Genomic DNA, 21,483 nt, shown 5'->3' with positions numbered 1-21,483 from the left:
CCCTCTTTAAATGGATGACATTTTCCATCAGAATTGTCCTTGATCACTGAACTACTCAGAGAAGCTATGTCCATTACAGTTGATCATTACACAATGTTGCTGTTAATATTTCCTGGTTCTACTCAAGTTACTCAGTATTAATTCATGCAAGTCTTTTCAGGCTTTTCTGAAATTTATCTGCACATGATTTTTTTACAGAATTATAGTACTCCATCACATTCAGATACCACAATTTGTTCAGCCATTCCCCAATTAATGAACATTTCCTCAATTTCCAATTATTTTTCACTCCAAAAAAAGCTATTTTATGATTTCTATGGGATACAGGTCTTTTTATGATTTCTATGGGATACAAATCTAGTAGTGGTATTGCTGGATCAAATGGTATGTATAGTTTTAGTTTCCTTTGGTATGGTTCCAAATTGCTCTCCAGAATGGATGGCTCACTTTACAATTTTGTCAGCAGTGGATTCATATCCCACTTTTCCTATATCTTCTACAATATTGATTGTTTCCCCGTTTTTTTGTCATTTTAGCCACTCTGATAGGGAGGTGGTATTTCAGATACTTCAGTTACATTAATTTGCATAACTCAGATTGGTAATAATTTAGAGCAGTTTTTCATATGACTATAGATTGCTTTAATTTCTTCATCTAAAAACTGCCTATTCATATCCTTTGACCATTTATCAATTTGGGACTGATTTGAATTTTTATAAATTTGACTCAGTTCCTTATATAATTTAGAAATGTATAGTCCTTTATCAGAAGCACTAGCTGTAAAAATTATTTCCCAGTTTTCTGCATTCCTTCTAATCTTGGTTGCTTTGGTTTTATTTGTAATGTCTTTTTTTGAGATATTTGTTTCAAATTAAATAAATGTACTTTAAAATTAAGGGCAGAGGTTGGATTGTTTTCTGCATGTTTCACAGTCAAATATTGATAATATATTGAATTTTTAACAAAATTTAGTTATTCCTAATTTATATTATATTTCGGGTTCTTGGATACAGTGAATGTCTTCCTAATCTTGACATTAGTACCTGTTCTTTGGTCTATTCTGTTTAAAATTAAAGCAAAGTATCCTTTAGGTGGCAAATACAACGATCCTCATTAGGTTGTTGAAGAAGAGTATCGGTATTCTCTTCTCAACTGAGAAGAGTAACTCAAATGGAAGACTATTTATAATAGATTTGCTAGAAGAAACATGAGTTGCCCCTTTTCTCACTCATTCTTTAGGTGGTTTGTCTTTCTATGGTTTAGAGAACTCATGGGCAAAGCAATATTTCTTTGATCAGACAAAGACCCTAAGGCCTTAACACTGACCCTTGGAAAATTAGAACCTTACTGTCATATTTTTTTTAGCTTAATAATTTTTTTGAGGTACTTATTTTAAAATCAAAATGGAGGATGACTTTACTTCTGCCTTTTGTCTATATCAGAATCAATCAGTAGATAAACTAATCAATCTAGCAGAGTATTTGTTAACTATTTATTTTGTGCTAGATGTCATGTTAGACAGTGGTGATTCCTCTCGCCTTTGATTCTCTTCTGATTGTAGAGAATGTAAGGGGAAGAAATATGTAACAAATCTAGAAAGACAGTTTGGAACTTATTTGATAAGTGCTTTAAATGCCCTACAAAGTAGTTTGTGTTTGGGGTGGCTAGGTGGTGCAGTAGATAGTAGTCAGGAGTACCTGGGTTCAAATCTGGTCTCAGACACTTAATAATTACCTAGCTGTGTGGCCTTGGGCAAGCTACTTAACCCCATTTGCCTTGCAAAAAACTAAAAAAAAAGTAGTTTGTGTTTGATCTTAGACTTAATAGAGTCATTTAAATTTTTTTGAGCAGTGGGAAGACTATTCCTGAAACTTTTGAGAATTATATTTCTCTTAGAACCTTTGAAAGCAATATAATTAGACATAAAGGGTGTGAGTATAAATTGATCATGATGTGATAATTTAGTTTAGCTCATGAGAGTTGTGTTTTTATTGAGGTAGCTGGAGGTCAGGTAGAGAGTATGGTTTCATTGATTATGATGTCTGTGACTCTTGAGACTTGTACTTCTATCAGGATAGTTGAAAGGAGTATACTTTAATAGAGGGTATGAATACAAGACAGGCATAAAACAATTAAGACTTAAAAAAAGGATTATACTGGTAGAAGAAGGTAGAGACATTAGAGGATAATAAGCACCATGTGAAGAAGCACTTTCTATTATAGTAGAAGGAAAGTAAGGAGATTGTAGATTTGGCACAAAAAGAATGATATACATTTCCAATTGGGTTTAGAAATTTATTCTGCCCTACAGGAAAAGACATGGTGATGCAGGCAGCAGTTAGAAGCAGAACATTGATTAGAAGAGGTAAGAAGAAAAGAGAAAGATAAGTAAAAATAGGGGAAGACAGGATTAAGGGAAAGAAAAAGTGTTTGCACATATAAAACCAATGCAACAAAGAATAGAAGGAATGCTGAAAGCTGGGAAACAATTTTCACTGCTAGCATTTCTAATGAAGGTCTCATTTCAAAAATCTATAAAGAATTGAGTTGAATTTATAAGAATAGAAATCATTCCTCAATTAATAAGTGGTTAAAAAGTAATTTTTAGATGAAGAAATGAAAGCTATTTATAGTCTTGTGAATAAATGCTCCAAATCATTAATGATCATTGAACTGCAGATTAAAACAACTCTGTGGTACTTGACTAAAATAAGAAAAAAAAATGGAAAATGATCAATATTGGAGAGGATCTGGGAAAATTGGGATACCAATGCACTATTGGAGGAGTTGTGAACTGAGTTAACCATTCTGGAGAGCAATTTGTAAAATAATCAACTATGAAGATGCAATTCCTCTCAGCAGTTCAGTGATCAACAACAATCCTGAGAGACTTGCTATGGACAAAACCATCCACACCCAGAGAAAAAACTATGGAGTCTTAATGCAGAGCAAAGCATATTAGGTCCTCTTTTCAAACTTCTTTTATGATGTTTCTTTCTATCTCATGATCTTCACCCCCCCACCCCCTGCTTAGTTCTTTTACAATATGCCTAATATGGAAAATGTTGTACACAATTGTAAATATATATTTACCTGTATCAAATTACTTGCTGCCCTGGGGAGGGGGAGGGAAAGGAGGGTGGTAGAAACTGTGGAATTCAAAATCTTGCAAATGGATAAAGGTTGAAAAACATCTTTTGTAATTGGAAAAATAAGAAAATAAAGAGAATAAAAATAAAATAAAATGAAAAAATAAAACTTGAATGTCTAGGGAACGCCCATGAAATGCTGTTCATGTTCTTCCCTTGCTGATCTTTTGTCTTTCTGATTCTTCGGTCTTCATTTTTGTATGTAACCCTTTCTTCCTTTATATTAATCGCTGTATAATTCTAGCTTCAATTATTTAATTTTTATATTAAACTTTTATAGGAATAATATATACACATTCAAGCAGAATGATTTGGAAACAATTATTTATCAATATATTTCAAGCTGAAATTATTTAAAACCATTAATGATTTCTGAATCTGGAGTCAAAAGATCTGCTTTAATCTTTTATCTTCCACTCTGTCAGTGGGACCTTGGATAGTTATTTAAATTCTGTGGACCTGTTTCCTCATTTAAAAAATAAAAAAGTTATAATATAAGAATTGTGAATCTATCATTCTATGAATGTGTTAATTTTAGTTAAAGTTAACAGTTAAAGTTGTGGCAGAAAAATATAAGTATAAATAAAATGATCTGTGAATAACATCATAATAAGAGATAGTACCAATACTTCTCTTCTTATTTCAATTCATAGTTTTATGAAAAAAAGAAAAGCCAACACCCAACAAATTAAATACAGCAAGGATATTACACTGTATGGGGTAATAACTGTAGTCTACAGAACAATCTCTTAAGTGCTTAGTGTGAATTGCCTCACAAAATGAGTTAAGAAATCCATAAAATACATTTGTAATCACTTAAGATATGGTTGCAAACCTACTTTGGTAGCTCCTGGACATTTGTTATTAAAATTCTCACACATTAGTAGTTGTTACTTATTGTATCACACCATTATGTCTTGTAAAACATGAGTTTACAGGAACCAAACAGCATTAAGAAAGATCACTCCCACAAGTTTGTAATAACTCCAGTATGAACAAAATAGAGCTGCAGGACAACAGCTCCCAGTGCATCATGTCTGAGAAGCAGATTTCAAAGGAAAAATCTTATATGTTACAGCAAGAAACATTACTAGTTAAATCATAAAGCAGCACTAAAGAAAACACCAAATTGCTATAAATGAATATAATCTACTTTCATTTATTTACTATTCATTTAAAAGAGAAACATTTAATGCAACTTAAGATTCATACCTTTTAAGTAGGAACATTCACTAGTAAGATTTTTTAATGGCAAAACAAATATTTCTAAAACATACTTTATATTTCTTGTCCATTGGAAAACAAATTTCTGAGCCTTTCCTATCTGCTCTCTCTCTTTCCTTTATTTTCCTCTCTCTCTCTCTCTCTCTCTCTCTCTCTCTCTCTCTCTCTCTCTCACACACACACACACACACACACACACACACACACACACACATACACACTCACATACAGCCACATTACACATAGATCTTCTTAATTTAAGTTCCATTTAAGAATTCTTCAAAATGGATTGTAGAATTCACACAGCAAACTCAGAACTAGATTTCAAAGTCTATGTTCACATAACAAACATCTCAGCCTGGGACTATTGTTCCATGAGTTATCTATCTATACTCTTTAAGATAACAATATATACCAACCATAAAAATGATACTATGCATTCTGATAAAACTAAAATATTCTCTTTATTGAACATTTCAGTGCTAAGCTAAAGTATAAGAATGGTTTTGTTATTCTACTTTTCATGTGCTGATACCTTTAAGTAATGACTAAAATTAGTTCAGGTCTCTGAAATAGAATACTGTAATAATTCATAACCTCAAATCATTAAAAATTGGTCTAGAGCTTTTAAGGAGTTTCCAGACACTCAGGTTACAACAAAAATAGTAATTACAATTTTTAAAGCAGTAGCTCTTTCCTTAGGCCTGACATTCTGTTTACTTACTGACTGTCCATTTATTCCCTGGGGGGCTTCCATTGAAGAAATCTTCTTCTGAATTATATATGGGCTATTAGCTACACACTGTCTTCAAAGAGTTCAAACGCCCTTGCACCTGTGAAGAACAGAGCATCACACAGTTATATTAATTGTTTGGCATGAAATTAAGAGTTGATCTTTACATCTGCAGCTTTCCTTTACTAGCATGTACATACAAGTCAAGAACACTCATCTTCAATGAATGAATCTTTAAAATAAACATATGGTCAGGCTGTTTATCACCATTTACATGAGCCAAATGCAAGAAATGATAGCTCTGTTGTGCCTGCTGTCAGCAGCTGCAATCTAGAAAAAAAAAAAGGCAGCCAGGAGTTTTTCCACAGATATGATTCTTGTGGTAAAGTTAAAAAACTTTCTTTTGTTTTCTTCTTAAAAGCATAGTTTCTGTACATGTCAGTGTCATGTTAAGTCTAACATTGTCTATCAGTATAATTCTAAGAGGAAATACTTATACAAACTATGATTGTAGTTGGAGCCAGGAAAGAAAAATCTGCAAAGTTGTCAGTGCTTCACCCTCAGGCTAAGGATATTGTTACACTGTCTGCGAGTTTACAATAGGTCACTTAATCATAGAATCATAATGAAGGTGATAATCTAGTGTAATCTTGTTTTTGACAAGTTAGGAAACTGAGTCCCAGCAAGGTTTAATGACTTAAGGCAAGATCATATAATGGTACTGATATTTGAACCCAAATTCCTTAGTTCAAAATATAACTCTTCTTGAACTTGGATACACATTTTGAATATGAGACACCATTTCTCCCATGAAAAAAGGGGAAAGAGTTAGAAAATGCTTCCAAATTTAAAAAAATCTATATTCAACCTAAAGGAGACAATTGAAATATTTTCACTTAATTTTTCCCTAAATATATCACTATTTTTCCTAAATTTCAAGAATAAATTTTAACATTTACAAAATCACAGATATTCATTTCTTGTGATCTAAGACAAAACACAAGAAATTACTTATTTTTTCAAATTTGTATTTTAATATGACTTCTCTGAGGATAAGCAATTTAAAATTAAATATAACATAAAACATAAGGAATTTGTAAATGTTGATATAGGAGGCATATTAATGAATTGGAAAAAACATGGTAATATGAATCAGAAAACTTTTTGTATAAGGAATTAATTACTTAATATTTCTATATCTTCATATGAGAAAAGAGGGGGTTAAATGAACTGATCTCTAAAGTCTCTGCAGGCTGTTGTGTTCTCTCATTTTCTTTATGCAAATAGAATCATAGAACAACATTTGGGTAGGGGAAGGGGAGTGAAAGGGTGATGGGGGAGAGTGTTGGAAGGCAAGGAGGGAGTAACTGTGATTTAATTGGTGCAGGCAAACTCCTGACAAACTCCTGAATACTTCTAATGAGAATTGACAACAGTTGTATAATTTTTAGCTTTTAGAGTTATCTGGGAAACTTGATAAATTAAATGTCTTGGCCATTATCGTATAGTCAGTATGTATGACTTGAACCCTGGTCTTCCTGCTTTCCTGAGTGGCTCTACACCAGACTTCTTCCTCTTATGGAATTGTATATGAAAATAAAAGACAATATAGCTTGCACATCAATCACTCAATAAACTTATCAGGTTTGATGTACACACCCATATACATGTACACATATATGTATATATGTATACATAGATGAATATATTAACTCATAGCTAAACTATTTTAAAGTCATATAGCTACTTATTAGCAAAACTGAAACAACACAGACATCTATTGATTTATACATATATATGCATAATGTTTTAGGATAATAATAGAACTTATCACAGGATTGTAAAAATTAAATGAGATTACATATAATATGTATATTATGCATACACACACACATATATAAGCATTTTGCAAAACTTAAGGTGATATATAGGGAGGAAGAGAATATGACATTCAAATTTTAACATTATTTTAAAAATTCCTTAAGTGGATATATAAATGTGGCATAGAAATGTTAACTATTATAGAGTGTTCTAGACCTATGATTTCATCCTGTAAGGAAATCCTGGTATAGAATGTCCCTCAGCCAATTTAGATCGACAGTTGTGTAATTCATAGTCATAGAGAGTTTGCTGAGTCACAAAGAGATTATGACCTGTTCACAATCATAACAAGTGTCACAGTTAAAATGTGTCAAAGGCATGACTTGAACCCACATTTCTCTGAATCTAGATGTGACCTTCTATCTACTATACCATGTGGAATCTTCATTTATTTATATATACAAATATGAACTAAACATCTCATATGATGTCTACTAGAGGAACTCTGAGGTCTCTTTTAATTCTAAATCAATGCCCCTGCAAATATGCTCTAATTATTTAGATCTTCTTTATGTTATTAAACATTGTTTCTAGTTTTATTTATATAGATTCTATAGGTGCAACTTGGGAGGTCATCTCTCATATATTTTTGCATTTTTTGTATTCATGGAAAATTCAATCTCTTTATTTCCTTCTTGACTCATAATAGTATTATGCAGGAATTCTGGTTATTGTTGCTTATTTAAATGAAGTTATTAACTATGTAAATTAGTATCAAAATCAATAATTAGAAAAATATAAATCAAAATAACTCTAAAGTAACACTTTACACTCATAAAATTGGCAAAAATGGTTTGGGCTGGTGCCATGGAAAGATTTGTAAATTGGTCCTATATTCTGGAATTAGATCAGAATATTACTGAGTCTTCCATACTTTTGATTCAGCAATCTCATTACTAGCCAAAATTTCCAAGGAGACCAATAAAAAAAGTAAAGACATATATACATATATATATATATATATATATATATATATATATATGTATATATATATATTCCAAAACATTTTAGCAATGCTATTTAGAAAAAACTTAAAATAGATTATTTGTCCAACAAGTGAAAAATACATACAGAACCAAAATAGTATATGCAAGTTTCATTCAGAATCTTTGAAAAGAAAGATAAACATAATGACTACAATAATATAGGTGAAAATAACACTAATGGATCAAAAAATTCAGATCAAATACAATGACAATGCTCATTGTAAAGTATTAATAGTAAAATACACATTTTTCTTATTGGTTAAAACATATCTAGCAAGTTACAAGGGAGAAATTGGCAGCCCTATCATTAAAATTACTCTATTAAGCTATTTTGCTTAACAATTTATTATGGGAAGGTATTATGTGGGGCTCTTGGTTGGAAAAGTTGGTTGGAAAGTGACTAACATCAAAATTAAACTTATTGATAAAAAAAGTGTCCATTGAATTTTAGAAAACAACAACCAAGGTAAAAATTGTGGGAAGAATTATTATTTAAAAACAATAGCAAGTAACAAAGATGCATAATGGGCTTATGGAAAATAGAATATGCTCCAAATATGGCATATGCAAATAGTAGAGATTATTAAAGACAAATAATAGAAATTGAGATAGTTTAGGTACTGAAAATGAGAAACAATGATTAATGAAAGAGATAATGTTAACCCTATTTAAAAAGACAATAAGAAAATATTTAGCTTATTGCTAATCTAGAAAAATTAAGAGTACATCTGCAATTCAGCTGTGTATTATCACTTTTAGAAAGATAGAAGGTGAAAAGAATGGATCTCATAGACAGAGGCATTAGCTGACAGAACAGGGAATACTTAATCTGAAGAAAATACTGCATTTGTGATACCCATTTTCAAGTATTTGAATGGTTGCCATGAAGAAGAGGTATTAATTTGACTTGTTTTGTTTTGCTCTAGAGGAAAAAACTTTTGCCAGTGTGTGGGAGCTACCATGAAGCAGATTTATACTTGTGAGTAAAAAAAAAATTATCATTATCCCCCAAAGAAATAATTTGTCCTTCTACACACTACTCCATTGAATATTAAACATAAAATAACAAGAATAGCATAAATTGTAGATCTGGCTTTATTTGAAATTTATCAATTATTAGATGAGAAGAATAAAAACATCATCATTATCATCATCATTTTCCTCATATCTGATATTTGTTTAAATCTGGATCAAGACTAGGAAATAGATTCCAGAATTTTTCCAAAAAGGGAAGAGATAACAAATCATCAGTCTACAAATATAAACACCAAATATCCTTGAGAATTCAATAAATAAACTATATTGGAATTAAAACAGTATTATAAACAACTTGTCACCTCTAAATTCCTGGACATAAAAACAGATCCACAAAAATTTAAGAACAATAGTTTAATAGGTGCCCCCATACTGAATATGTTTAACTTTCAAACTTCACAGAACCAAAAATATGGACCTCAGTGAATAAAATCAAAAGCAAGAATAAATTGATAACATATCTTAATCTAGTCTATTACTGTTGCTCTTTCTCAGATGTTTTCAATGAGTCTACAGAAGAGAAACCTATGTCCCCATACTTCCATTGTATTAGGAAAAAAATAGCTATTTTATCCATCTGCACATAGTTTGGCAAATAACTTAACAGATTATAGCATGAGTATTTCTATTGAATATGAAGTGGAAGAAGTAGAGAAGGAGGAAAGGGGGGAGGCAAAATTGAAGAAAGGAAGAAGAAGAAAGAAGAAAGAAGGAGAAGGAGGAGGAGGAGGAAAAGAAAGAAAGAAAGAAAGAAAGAAAGAAAGAAAGAAAGAAAGAAAGAAAAGAAAGAAAGAAAGAAAGAAAGAAAGAAAGAAAGAAAGAAAGAAAGAAAGAAAGAAAGAAGATGAAGAAGAAGAGAACAAGCAAAATATGAGTTCAAAAATCCCACCTCTGATTCATACTGGTTAAATGCAAACACTGTTGAAAAGTAAAATTGATTGCTAAGTAGTGGGTTCCTTGTCATTTGATATTTTCAAGTAGAAACTTAGTGATCACTTTCTGACCAGAGATACTACAGGGGGGATTCCTATTCAGCATAATTTGAATTAGAGGACTTGTGAGATCCCTTCCAAGTCTAAAATTATATGATTTTGTAAAATATCTTTGTTTCAATCCCACTCAATCTAACAAAGACCCAGTTCATGGGAGACATGCTGCTAAGTATTTTCTATATACATATAATAACTAAAGCACACTGGATCTAGCTTCCAGTGAGTGTTCCAGGCCACTCCCAGAGACACATGCTCAATGCTGAAGGACTGGGCACTTTGAGCTCAGTGATCCTTTGGTCTCCAGAACAGATGATTGGCCACTGAGCCGAAAGGCTCCTCATTAGCAGAATTTAAAAGAAGAGATAGCTGCTGCTCTTATACTCTTTCACCTTTTTCTCCATGTGTAACATGGAAATCTCATTCTTAGACTTACAAGGAGGTAAAAGAGACTTCTTGCCTTGCCCAAATTCGATTCCCAAGAGCTAGGTTTTCTGGGTAAAGGAAGTAGGGTAAATTGCTTGCCTAGAAACTTTAAAGTGTATGAGTTCATCTGACTTTAAATTAAGTGCTTTTTCCCACTGTACTTAATGAGAGACAAACTTTTTAGGAGTAACTTACTTGTGAGTTCAGGAGTTCCTGACTCCCTCAGGGCTGGCAGTAGGAGTTTTCTCCTTTAGAGAAGACTATTTACAGAAAAATGTGTCCAAGATTGAATCCTATACCTGCACAAACCCAGAGCTGAGCCATACCCTAGGAGAAGGAGGCATTTTTAGACTCTATGACAATGCAAGATATCTTTTTATACAAAGACAGAAACAAAAAGTGTCTACCTTCAAAGAACATAATTCTTCTCTGAGGAGAAGCATGTACAAATCTATCATATAACATATGAAATAAGCATAATATAAAGTAGTGAATGGACAGTTAGATTATACAATGGACAGAGTCTGGACCTGAAGGCATGAAGAATACTCCTCTTGAGTTTAAATCCAGCCTCAGAAACTTCCTACCTGTGAAATTCTGGTTAAGTCATATATCCCTCTTTGCCTCTGTTTCCTCATTTATACAATGAGCTAGATTAAGAAATGGCAAACCATTAAAATATCTTTGCCAAGAAAACCCCAAATGGGATCAAAAAGAGTTGGATATGATTGAAAAATAACTTAATGACAAGGTAGTGAATGAATGGAGCAAAGAATGAGTGTTGTTCCAAGACTGTTTAAGGAGATAGATAAAACCAATAGGAGGAATTGGGGGGGGGATTGCATAAAAGAGGAAGCAACAGAGCTGAATTTCACAAGAAGATAGGATTTTGAAAGACATGAGAAAGGAGTGTAATCTAGTCATGGGGGTCATAATCAATGAGGACCAAGTTATGAATAATGTCATTACAAAGTTGGAAATGGAATATTTGACAAAAATTTTGAATAAAAATTAAATGTCTAAAATAGCGTGTGAGAAAGATGAAAGTGAAATATGACTGGAAAACAGGGCAGGATTAGTTTATGCAATGTTTTATATACTATGCTGCATTTTATTATAGAGGCATTAAGTAGCTACTGAAAGTTTTGTTTTTGTTCTTATTTGTAAAGAAGGAGCATGATCAGACTCAGGCCTTAAGGACAATATTTTGGCAGCCGTGCAAAGTCTGGTTTAAAGAAAGAAGGGACTGGAGAGAGAGAAACCAATTAGGCAATTGGTACATTAGTCAAAGCTAGTGAGAATGTAGACTGGAAATGCTGACAAAATGAATAGAAATGAGAAATCCTGTTAGAGTAAAAAACAACAGGTCAACAACTGACTGAATATGGGATATGAGGGGAAGAGAGTTGTGGTAGATGACATTTAGAGCCTTAGCATCTTAGAAGTTGATGAAGGGAAATAGGAAGATTTGAAGCAAAGGTAGATGGGTGTTTGTGTTTGTGTGTGTGTGTGTGTGTGTGTGTGTGTGTGTGTGTGTGTGTGTGAAGGCTTATGTGCTTGATGTTGGAGAAGGTAAGGGCATTTATAAGTAATGTAGTAGGGGCAGATAAATAGTTCAATAGATAGAATCCCAACCCTGGAGTCAGGAGGACCTGAGTTCATATTTAGCTTCAGACACTCACTGGCTGTATGGCCCTGGTAAGTCATTTAACCCAATTGCTTCCAAAAATATACAATCAAATAAATAAATACTTTTAAAAAGCATGAATATGAATTGCACAGCATAAAAAAGCAGCATGAATTGTAACCTGTATCTACATTAGGGACATTCAACAGAGGTGAATTCATGAATCTATCCAAATACACAACAGAGGAGTTAGACATCTTTGACCATATCAAACTCAGAAATCATTGAACTTTTAAAATGCTGATAGTCTTTATTAAGGTACAAAATCTATAACTTTTACAAGAAACCTACTCATAGTTTTTTTATATGCTCTATTTGTGACAGCTGAACTGTGATAGAGTCTTCCAAGTTTATTATTGTTCTGCTCAGCTACAGTTGGACACACTAAACTCCAACATAGTGATGTCATTTTAGGACCACAACCAATCAACCAACCCTCCAACAAACTCATAATGCTTTAGTTCTGCATTAATAAAAATCTCTAAATTTGACCTTTTGAAAAAGATTATAACATCAATGAGGCAAAATAATTTGAAATTTTGCAAAAATTTCAACACATTATTTTTCATCTATCATTAAAATAGAATTTTTAAAACTGGTAAGAATTATTCAATGAAGTCAGATTTTTCAAAGTATGTAGCACTTACTTCTTGGCAGATATATTACCTTTCTTAACATACTGAGAAACTATTAAATAGCTGACTCACTATCAAGGAATAATTTTGGAATTATCATTTTTTTCATTCAATCTTCCCCCCAATATCAAAAATTGCAATTACCTGAAGCCGAATCTTGAATTTAATGTTTGAATAGCACAAAGGTATTAAAGAACATTTGCAACAATATTTGCAACCAATAATTGAAGTATATATATATACATATATATATATATATATTAAAAAAACTCTGGAGTGGGCTTAATTCAACCCTCTTTCCATCATTCTGCACTTAATATATTTATACATATATATGTTGATGCATCACACATGTAGATATATAATTAAGATTTATTGTTACACTATTTGCAAGACACTGTTCTAGATGTTAGAGATTCAGAAAAACAGAAATGATTGTCTTTGTTTTCAAGGAGAATTATATACTATTAGGTTATAATAACAATAATAGTAATAATTGATGTACATAAAAATTTACAAAGCATTGTACACACACACACACACATATGTATATATATATATATATATATTTCATCATTTAAGCTTTGCATTAACACCGTCAGGTGAATTAGGTATTGCTTTTCTCATTTTACAGATGAATAAACTGAAGCTTAGAGTGACTTAGCAGAGTCATTATTGGAGGAAGGTCTTCCTGATCTCAGAACAACCACTCTATCCACTCACTATGTAACTGTCATTCATTAATATACCACTCTAGTTATGATACAAAATATAGATAATATTCATCTATGTGGAGGGGTAAGTGAATAAGCATTTATATAGATCCTACTATGTGTCTGGCTAAGCAATTTTTATAAAATATGATATATAAATTTAAAATATAATGTATACATTTATTTATATAGAAAACATTTATTTGAAAATATAAGACTAGGTGTGGCTAGGTGGCACAGTGGATAGACCACTGGCCTTGGAGTCAGAAGTACCTGAGTTCAAATCCAGTCTCAGACACTTAATAATTACCTAGCTGTGTCACCTTGAGCAAGCCACTTAACCCCATTGCCTTGAAAAATCTAAAAAAAAGTAAGAATATAAAATAAAATGAATATATAAGGTATAAATGAATATTTATATATAAAATATGTAAAACATAAATTTTACATTATATTTTTGTATGAACTCAATTATCATGATTACCCTGTTAGGTAACTGCTATTATTCCCATTTTACAGTTGAGCAAATTAAAGTTAAATGACTTCTCCAGGGTCATAAAATTTATAAGTGTCTAAGTCTGGATTTGAACTCAAGTTTTTGTGACTCCAAGGCCAGTACTCTATCTGCTCTGTCATTAGCTAGCTCTGTAGAGGTAACTTCCAGTTACCTACTACAAAAGTGAAGAGACATGTAAGATCTATATATCATATATTATATATATATATATATATATATATATATATATATATATATATATATATAAAACTATATGCAACAAAGTAATTAAAGAGGGGGACTACTCATATTCTACTTAAACATAAAACAGATGTACTGAAACAGTTTTTTTTAAAATCTTGTTCTTCATATAAGGTACATATCTGAAGGAAAACAAAACCATTCCTTATGATTTCCACAAGACTTCATCCTTGCTTTACTTGAGTTTAGTTTTAATCAGATTTTGTATAATTGGTATTCCAAGATCTTTCCCTACATGCTCACTAAGTTTAATTATTAAGGGCTTGTACAAATTGTCAAATTTGGACTTCCAGCAAAGATGATGGAGAGAAGACAGACACAGTTCTAAAATCTCCTGATCTTACCCCATATATATAATATGAAACAAACCTCTTAACAGAAATCCAATACAAAACCCAGAAAGAAAAGCCAGGAGAAAGAACAGGAGCCTGAGAGCCCAAGAACCATACTGGCTTTATCAGCTGCAGGGCTAGAGCCTGGTCGACCAGGGGGACTTGGTCAACTAGGGAGCTGAGGTATTGATGTTGATGCTGACCCTCGGGAGCTTGCCTGCTGGGCTAGCAGGAGAGTTTGGGTGCTAGAGAGCTGCAGACTCATCCCTGGGCTCCTCTGGTCAGGAGGAACTCAGTCCTCACCTGCATTTAAGCTGAAACCTCTTCCCAAAACAAACACAGACTACCTCTGCCCCACCTAAGGCCAAGCAGAACCATTTCAGCTGACAATAGGGAGAGTGATCACCTCCCCCCAGGCTATAGCCTACTATTGATCAAAGAGGAAAGTATTTAACAGCTTCAATTACTCCCTCCAGGCCAAGGGAGAGGGCCCCAACCAAGGTCACAGACACTCCAGAGAAAGCAACCAGCACCCCCTACTGGCCAGCTGGAGAAATTACACTCAGTGAACAAAACCTCTACCACCCCCTATTGGTCAGCTGGATATACTTCACTCAGTGAGCAAATCTTCTAGAACTCCCCTACTAGCCAGCTGGAAATATTACAATCAATGAGTAAAGCCTGTAGGGATCTCAACACCAAACCTCTGTGAACCAGCCCTTCCCCAACTCAAGGTCTTAGTAAACTGAAGAATGGCCAATGGTAGGGAAGGTCCACAGAAAAAATTCTTGGAAGGAAAAGACCCTAACTCAGACAGACCTAGAACCTCTGAAGAGAATATAATCTGGTCTCCAGTACAGAAAAACTTCCTTGAAGAAATAAGGAGTTTAAAAATCAATTAGAAAATTTGGGAAAAGAAACCCAAGAGAAGATTAGCAACTTGCAGTGAGAAAACAAATCACTGGAAAATACAGCTGGACAAATGCAAAATGAGAATAATTCTCTCATATCCTCAATTGGACAAATGCAAAATGAGAATAATTCACTCAGATCCTCAATGCAAAAAGAAGATAATTCTCTGAAAACCTCAATTGGTCAAATGGATAGCTCTTTCAAAAATAGAATTGACCAGTTGGAAAAGGAGTTGCAAAAGGTAAATGAAGAAAACTCTTCTCTAAAAAAAAGAATGGAGTTTTTGGAAACTAATGACTTCATGAGACAGCAAGAGCCTGTTAAAACAAAACCAAAAAATAGAAAAAATAAAAGAAAATGTAAAATACCTCATCAGCAAAACCACTGACCTTGAGAATGGATCAAGGAGGGACAACCTGAGAATTATAGGTCTCCTGAAACATTAAAGAGAAAAAAAGCCTAGACTTAATATTACAGGATTTAGTGATGGAAAAGTGCAGAGGGCAAAATAGTTATTGAAAGAATACATGGTTCCCCTCCAGTCCAGAAAGAGATCCTAAAATGAAAATATCAAGGAATGTTATGGCCAAATAACTGTCAGATAAAAGAGAAAATCCTACAAGCAGCCAGAAAGAAACAATTTAGATACCAAGGAGCCACAGTAAGGATTACATAGGAACTGGCTGCATCAACATTAAGGGATTGAAGGGCCTGGAATGAGATATTTATCTGGCAAAGCTGAGCCTTCTCTTTTAGGGGAAAAGTTGGAAGACTTCCAACAATTCCAGATGAAAAAAACAGAGCTAAATAGAAAACTCAGACATCAAACAGGAGGTTCAAGAGACAAATGAAAAGGCAAAATAAAAAGGGGGGGTATAAAGAAAAAAAAGAAAAAACTGCAATCCAATAAGATGAAGCTGGCTATATCCCAGCATGGGAAAAAGAATCTCATAATTCTTAAGAACTCTAACTCTATCAGAGAGAATATACTTAGCCAGAAATGATGGACACTCATGACTTATAGAGACTGCTACCCAATGGGATGAAACTGGCTATATCCCTACTTGGGAGAAAGACTCTAATAACTCTCAAGAATTATAACTCTCTTAGAATATACTTAGCCAGAAGTGATGGATACTCAGGATTTTCTATGACTCAGATAGAATGATTTTAAAACACTTCCTCCTTAAAAGGGAGGACAGGAAGGAGACAGAAGGAGGGAGGGTATTGAATGGGTGTAAATCTCATTACATTAAGAGGTACAAAAGATCTGTGGTAATAGAGGGGAAGAAGGGAGGAGATGAGAAACACCTGAATCTTTCTCTCATCAGACTTGGCTTAAAGTTGACTTACACACACACATACACACACACACATACTCAGTTAACTTAAAAAAATTGTATCTTTCAAGTATTAAGAGGAGGGGAGGATGGAGACATGGAGGGGTAGAAAAAGGGGAACTAACAGAAGGAAGGGAAAGGAAAAGGGGAAAAGGGGAAAGAGGAAAGAAAGGGGAGGTGTTGGCTATAGGAGGGCAAACACACTGAAGGTAGTGGTATTCAGAAACAAAATACTGGGGAATACTGATAAAGGGGGAAAAGGGGGGGATACAAACAGAGGGAAGATAGCATGGAGGGCAATAAAGAGTTAGTAATTATAACTTTAAATGTGAATGGATGAACTCTCCCTTAAAACATAAGAAAATAGCAGAGTGGATTAAAAACCAGAATCCACCAATATGTTGCTTACAAGAAACTCATTGGAAGCAGAGAGATACATATAGAATAAAGGTAAAAAATAGGATCAAAATATATTTTGCTTCAGCTGAGGTGAAAAAATCAGGGGTTGCAATCCTTATCTCAGACAAAGCAGCTGAAAAAATAGATAGCATTAAAAGAGATAAGGAAGGAAATTATATCCTCCTAAAAAATACCATAGACAATAAAGTGGTTTCAATACTGAATGTGTATGCACCCACTAGGCTAGCATCCAAATTCTTAGAGGAGAAGCTGAAAGAACTACAGGAAGACATAGACAGCAAAACTCTACTACTGGGAGACCTCAACATCTCACTCTCAGATTTAGATAAATCTAATCATAAAATAAACAAGAAAGAAGTTAAGGAAGCAAATAGATTGTTAGAAAGCCTAGATATGATAGACTTAAGAAGGAAATTTAATAGGGATAGAAGGAATATACATTTTTCTCTGCAGCACATTGCATTTATACAAAAATTGACCATGTACTAGGGCATTAAAAATCTAATAATAAATCTCAGAAAGACAGAAATAGTGAATGCATCTTTCTCAGATTACAATGCAATAAAAATCATATGAAAGATTGGGCCAGGGAGATACAGACCCAGAACTAATTGGAAACTGGATAACCTCATTTTAAAGAATGAGTGGATCAAACAACAAATTATAGAAAGAATTAATTATTTTATCCTAGATAATGACAATAAAAAACAACATACCAAAACCTATGGGATTCACTCAAAGCAGCTACCAGGGATATATTTATCTTTAAATGCTTACATGAGAGAGGTGGCTAGGTGGTGCAGTGGATAAAGCACTGGCCCTGGAGTCAGGAGTTCCTGAGTTCAAATCCGGCCTCAGACACTTAATAATTACCTAGCTGTGTGGCCTTGGGCAAGCCACTTAACCCCATTTGCCTTGCAAAAAAAAACCCCTAAAAAAAACCCAAACCTAAATGCTTACATGAATAAATTAGAGAAAGAGGAAATCAATGAACTAAATATGCAACTAAAAAAATTAGAGAAAGAACAAATTAAAAACCCCAATTAAATACCAAATTAGAAATTCTAAAAATTAAAGGAAAATTAATAAAAGCAAAAGCAAAAAAATATTGAATTAATAAATAAAACCAAGAGTTTGTTTTATGAAAAAAACAACAAAATCCATAAACCTTGGGTCAATTTGATTTGAAAAAGAAAAGAAGAAAACCAAATTGCTAGTATCATAAATGAAAAAGGTGAACTCACCACCAATGAGGAGGAAATTAAAGTAATAATTCAGAATTATTTTGCCCAACTCTATGCCAATAAATTTGACAATCTAAGTGAAATGAACAAATATTTACAAAAATATAAGTTGCCCAGGTAAAATGAAGAGGAGATTAAATACCTAAACAACCCTATCTCAGAAAAAAATTCAACAAGCCATCATTGAACTCCCTAAGAAAAACTCTCCAGGGCCTGATGGATTCACAAGTGAATTCTACCAAAAATTTAAGGAACAATTTGTTTCAATCCTATATAAACTCTTTGGAAAAATAGGGGAAGGTGGAACTCTGCCTAACTCTTTCTATGACACCAATATGGTGTTGATACATAAAACAGGAAGAGTTAAAACAGGGAAAGAAAATTATAGACCTATCTCCCTGATGAAGATAGATGCAAAAATCTTAAATAAAATCTTAGCAAAACAATTACAAGTTATCACTAGGATAATGCATTTTGAGCAAGTAGGATTTATCCCAGGAATGCAGGGTTGGTTCAATATTAGGAAAACTGTCAGTATAATTAATTATGTCAACAATAAACGTATCAGAAATTATATGATTATATCAAAAGATGCTGAAAAAGCTTTTGACAAAATATAGCACCTATTGCTACTAAAAACACTAGAGTGTAGAAATAAACGGACTGTTTCTTACAATAATAAGCAGTATCTATCTGAAAACATCAACAAGCATTATATTCAATGGGGACAGGCTAGAGGCATCCCTAAGGAGATCAGGGTGAAACAAGGATGCCCATTATCACCACTACTACTCAATATCATATTAGAAATGTTAGCTTCAGCAATTAGAGAAGAAAAAGAAATAGAAGGAATTAGAATTGGGAAGGAAGAGACAAAACTCTCACTCTTTGCAGATGACATGCCTATGATGACATATGCCTATGCCTAGAAAATTCCAAGAAATCATCCAAGAAAAACTACTGGAAACAATTAGCAATTTTAGCAAAGCTGTGGGATATAAAATAAACCCTCATAATCAACTTTTCTATTTTATGACTAGCAAGATACAGTAAGAAGAGTTAGAAAGAGAAAATCCATTCAAAGTAACCTCAGACAATATAAAATACCTGGGAATCTATGTGCTAAGACAGACTCAGAAACTTTTTGAAAACAATTACAAAACACTTCTCACACAAATTAAATCAGATTTAAATAACTGAGCAAATATCAACTGCTCGCGGATAGGTTGAGCTAGTATAATAAAAATGGCAATTCTACCAAAACTAAACTACCTGTTTAGTGCCCTACTAATCAAAATTCCAAAAAATTACTTTAATGAGTTAGAAAAAGTTGTAAGTAAATTCATAATGGAGAAATAAAAAGTCAAGAATTTCCAGGGATTCAATTTAAAAAAGTGCAAAAGGTGGCTTAGCCCTTCCTGATCTAAAATTATATTATAAAGCATCAGTCATCAAAACTGTCTGGTATTGGCTAAGAAATAGAGTCGTTGATCAGTGGAACAGACCAGGTGCAATAGCAGGAAATGATTATAGTAATCTGCTGTTTGGTAAACCCAAAGAGTACAGCTATTGGGATAAAAGCTCTCTCTGATAAAAACTTCTGGGAAAAATGGAAGCTAGTATGGAAGAAACTTAGATTAGAACAATACCTTACACCTATACCAAGATAAGATCAAAATGGATACAGAATTTAGTCATTAAAAAACAATATTTTAAGCAAACTAGAAGATCAAGAAGTAATTTACCTATCAGATCAATGGAAAGGGAAGCAGTTTATGACTAAGGAAGAGATGGAGAACATCACTAAAAACAAACTAGATGATTTCAATTACATTAAATTAAAAAATTTTTGCACAGACAAAACCACTGTAACCAAGATCAAAAGAAATGTAGTAAACTGGGAAACAATCTTTACAACTCATGCTTTTTTTTTTTTTGCAAGGCAATGGGGTTAAGTGGCTTGCCCAAGGCCACACAGCTAGGTAATTATTAAGTGTCTGAGGCCGGATTTGAACTCAGGAACTCCTGACTCTAGGGCCGGGTGCTCTATCCACTATGCCACCTAGCCGCCCCCACAACTAATGTTTCTGACAAAGGACTCATTTCTAAAATATACAGAGAACTGAGTCATATTTAAAAAAAAAGCCATTCCCCAATTGACAAATGGTCAAAGAATATGCAAAGGCAATTTACAGATGAGGAGATCAAAGTAATCCATAGCCATATGAAAAAATGCTCTAAATCATTAATTATTAGAGAAATGCAAATTAAAGCTTCTCTGAGGTACCACATCACACCTCTCAGATTGGCCAATATGACCAGGAAGGATAATGATCGTTGTTGGAAGGGTTGTGGGAAATCTGGGACACTATTACACTGTTGGTGGAGCTGTGAACTCATCCAACCCTTCTGGAGAGCTATTTGGAACTATGCCCAAAGGGCAACAAAAATGTGCATACCCTTTGACCCAGCAATACCACTACTGAAGAGATGATGAAAAAGGGTTAAAACACTACTTGTATAAAAATATTTATAGCAGTCCTGTTTGTAGTGGCAAAGAATTGGAAATCAAGTAAATGTCCTTCAATTGGGGAATGGCTTAGTAAACTGTGGTATATGTATGTCATGGAACACTATTGTTCTATTAGAAACCAGGAGGGATGGAAATTCAGGGAAGAATGGAAGGATTTGCATGAACTGATGCTGAGTAAGATGAGCAGAACCATAAAAACACTGTACACCCTAACAGCAACATGGGAGTGATGTTCAACCTTGAAGGACTTGCTCATTTCATCAGTGCAACAATCGGGAACAATTTTGGTCTGTCTGCAAAGGAGAGTGCCATCTGTATCCAGATAGAGCTGTGGAGTTTGAACAAAGTGCAAGGACTATTCCCTTTAATTTAGAAAAAAACAGATATCTTATTGTCTGATCTTGTTACCTCTTAGATTTCTCTTCTTTAAGGATATGATTTCTCTCTCATCACACCCAATTTGGATCAAGGTACAACATGGAAACAG

The 21,483-nt window shown here is 33.4% G+C and overlaps 1 long non-coding RNA gene across 1 annotated transcript in view; it reads right to left on the bottom strand.

Annotated features, from left to right (window-relative positions):
* The window catches only part of LOC141502384 (uncharacterized), a 178,214-nt gene that overhangs the window by 137,424 nt on the left and 19,307 nt on the right, over nucleotides 1-21,483 (bottom strand). The window contains exon 2 of the long non-coding RNA XR_012472507.1: nucleotides 5,098-5,206. This is a non-coding gene — a long non-coding RNA (uncharacterized LOC141502384). The remainder of the gene's footprint in view (nucleotides 1-5,097; nucleotides 5,207-21,483) is intronic.

Source organism: Macrotis lagotis, chromosome X, assembly GCF_037893015.1.
Source record: "Macrotis lagotis isolate mMagLag1 chromosome X, bilby.v1.9.chrom.fasta, whole genome shotgun sequence".
NCBI classification, from domain to species: domain Eukaryota; kingdom Metazoa; phylum Chordata; class Mammalia; order Peramelemorphia; family Peramelidae; genus Macrotis; species Macrotis lagotis.
This window is presented reverse-complemented; position numbering and strand designations above follow the sequence as displayed.